At 40.0% G+C, this 3557-nt stretch overlaps 1 protein-coding gene across 1 annotated transcript in view; it reads right to left on the bottom strand.

Annotated features, from left to right (window-relative positions):
• The window catches only part of NPLOC4 (NPL4 homolog, ubiquitin recognition factor), a 98511-nt gene that overhangs the window by 58668 nt on the left and 36286 nt on the right, over positions 1-3557 (bottom strand). The gene's annotated exons all lie outside the window — the stretch shown is intronic.

The following is a 3557-nucleotide window of genomic DNA, read 5'->3' as shown; positions in this document are numbered from 1 at the left end:
AAAAAAAAAAAAAAAGGAAGCAAAAACAAACACCCTACAATCCTCTCAATAGATGCAGAAAAAGTATTTGATAAAACCCAACATCCTTTTCTAATTAGAACACTGACGAGTATAGGCATATGTAACATATTTCTGAAACTGATAGAAGCTATCTAGGACAAACCCACAGCTAATATTTTACTGAATGGAGTAAAACTGAAAGCTTTTCCTCTTAAAACTGGAGCCAGACTAGGTTGTCCTTTGTTGCCATTACTATTCAATGTAGTGCTGGAAGTTCTAGCCAATACAATTAGGCAAGACAAGGAAATAAAGGGCATCCAAATGGGAGCACAGGAGGTCAAACTCTCCCTCTTTGCTGACAATATGATCTCAAACGTAAGAGAACCCCAAAGACTCAACCACAAGACTCCTGGAAGTCATCAAAAAATACAGTAATATCTCAGGATATAAAATAAATGTCCACAAGTCAGTAGCCTTTGTATACGCCAATAACAGTCAAGATGAGAGGCTAATTAAGGACACAACTCCCTTCACCATAGCTTCAAAGAAAATGAAATACCTAGGAATATACCTAACAAAGGAGGTGAAGGACTTCTATAAAGAAAATTATGAAATCCTAAGAAAGGAAATAGCAGAGGATATTAACAAATGGAAATACATACCATGCTCATGGCTGGGAAGAATCAACATTGTTAAAATGTCTATACTTCCCAAAGCAGTCTACCAATTCAATGCCATGCCTATTAAGATACAAACATCATACTTTCAAGATTTGGAAAAAATGATTCTGCATTTTGTATGGAACCAGAAAAAAACTCCTATAGCTAAGGCAGTTCTTAGTGATAAAAACAAAGCTGGGAGCATCACCGTAACAGATTTTAGGCTGTACTACAAAGCCATAGGACAGCATGGCACTGGCACAAAAATAGAGACATAAGACATTTAGAATCGAACAGAAAACCAGGAAATGAAACTAACATCTTACAACCACCTAATCTTCGATAAACCAAACAAGAACATACCTTGGGGAAAAGACTCCCTATTCAATAACTGGTGCTGGGAGAACTGGATATCCTATGTAAAAGACTGAAAATAGACCCGCACCTTTCTCAACTCACAAAAATTGATTCAAGATGGATAAAGGACTTAAATTTAAGGCACGAAACAATAAAAATCCACAAAGAAAGCATAGGAAAAACACTGGAAGATAATGGCCTGGGGAAAGACTTCATGAAGACTGTCATGGCAATTGCAACAACAAAAATAAACAAATGGGACTTAATTAACTGAAAAGCAACAACCAAACTAATGAGACAACAACCAAAGCAAACAGACAACCTACACAATGGGAAAGGATATTTGCGTATTCTGAATCAGACAAAAGCTTGATAACTAGGATCTACAGAGAACTCACATTAATCTACATGAAAAAGCCAACAATCCCATCTATCAATGGGCAAGAGACATGAATAGAACCTTCTCTAAAGAAGACAGACGAGGTGGCGCCTGTGGCTCAAAGGAGTAGGGCGCTGGCCCCATATGTCAGAGTTGGAGGGTTCAAACCCAGCCCCAGCCAAAAACTGAAAAAATAAATAAAAAATAAAAAATAAATAAAGAAGACAGACGAATGGCTAACTACGAAAAAATGTTCATCATCCCGAATCATTAGAGAAATGCAAATCAAACCACCCTGAGATACCATCTAACCCCAGTGAGAATGGCCCATATCACAAAATCTCAAAACTGCAGATGCTGGCATGGATGTGGAGAGAAGGGAACACTTTTACACTGCTGGTGAGACTGCAAACTAATACAACCTTTTTGGAAGGAAGTATGGAGAACCCTCAAAGAACTCAAGACCTCCCATTTGATCCTGCCATCCCATTACTGGGCATCTACCCAAAAGGAAAAAAATGCTTTTTTTTTTTTTTCGCAGTTTTTGGCCAGGGATGGGCTTGAACCCACCACCTCTGGTATATGGGGTGGCGCCCTACTCCTTTAAGCCACAGGTGCCGCCCAGGAAAAAAATCCTTTTATAATAAGGACACTTGCACTAGACTGTTTACTGCAGCTCAATTTACAATTGCCAAAATGTGGACACAGCCTAACTGCCCACCAGCCCAGGAATAGATTAACAAGCTGTGGTATATGTACATAGGATACATGCTTCTCCATCCTTGTGATGTTTTACTAAGAATAATGTGTTCCACTTTCATCCAGGTTAATACAAAGGCTATAAAGTCTCCATTTTTTTAAGTGGCTCAATAGCATTCCATGGTGTACATGGTCTCACTCTTGGTCAGGCTGGTCTCAAGCCAGTGAGCTCAGGCAGTCCACCCACCTCGGCCTCCCAGAGTACTAAGATTACAGGCGTGAGCCACCGTGCCCGGCCTGTAAAGTAAGCTTATTGGTGGTAACGTGTCACTTTTTCCCTATATTTGACATTGCAAACTTTAGGGTCTTTGAAATATGCAGGATTGTTATAAGTAACTGGCATCAACTTCATTATTTGAGCGCTTTAAATTACTTTTGTGATTTCTATTTCTTTTGTTATGTGCTTCCATAAATGCATCTAGTAAATGTAGAAATAAACTGGGACAAAAGCTGTACATTCTCATAAGCTACATCATGTTTTCCACACAACATTTCTTTTTTTTTTTGAGACTGTCTCAAAAAAAAAAAAAAAAAAATGTTATCATGTACTCTGGGAGGCCGAGGTGGGTGGACTGCCTGAGCTCACTGGTTCGAGACCAGCCTGACCAAGAGTGAGACCCCATCTCTAAAACCAGCCAGGCGTTGTGGTAGGACCTATAGTCCTAGCTATTCGGGAGGCTGAGGCAAGAGAATCACTTGAGCCCAGAAGTTTGAGGTTGCTGTGAGCTATGATACCATGGGACTTTGCCAAGGGCAAGAAAGTGAAACTCTGTCTCAAAAAAAAAAAAAGTTTTTAAAGAAAACATTTTTCTAGTATAAACCATTCATAAATATTTTATCTTTTACCTACTTTTTAAAAAGCAAGCCAACAAAAAACAATACCCAAGTTTTAAAAGCATGTTTTAACCTTCATGCCTCTTCAGAGTCCAGTGGGATTGGGGAGAATAGAAATAGATTTCAACAATCAAACTGAAACAGCCAAGCGTAGTAGTTCAGGCCTGTAATCCTAGCATTCTGGGATGCCAAGTCGGGTGGACTGCCAGAGCTCATGGTTTCAAGATCAGCCTGAGCCAGAGCAAGACCTCATCTCTAAAAATAGCCAGGCATTGTGGTGGGCACCTGTAGTCCCAGTTACTCAGGAGGCTGATGCAAGAGAATAGCTTGAACCCAAGAGTTCAAGGTTACTGTGAGTTGTGACACCACAAGGGCACAAGAAGGGCAAAAAAAGTGAGACTCTTGTCTCCAAAAAAATAAAAATAAAAATAACTGAAATTGGCTCAGCGCCTATAGCACAAGCGGCTAAGGCGCCAGCCACATACACCAGAACTGGCAGGTACGAATCCAACCCCAGCCTGCCAAACAACAATGACAACTACAACCAAAAACTAGCTGGTCATTGTGGC

The sequence above is a fragment of the Otolemur garnettii genome, unplaced genomic scaffold (assembly GCF_000181295.1).
Source record: "Otolemur garnettii isolate 467f Iridium unplaced genomic scaffold, OtoGar3 scaffold00018, whole genome shotgun sequence".
Lineage (NCBI taxonomy): Eukaryota > Metazoa > Chordata > Mammalia > Primates > Galagidae > Otolemur > Otolemur garnettii.
Note: the sequence above shows the minus strand (reverse complement) of the source record. Positions and strands in the feature narration are given on the sequence as shown.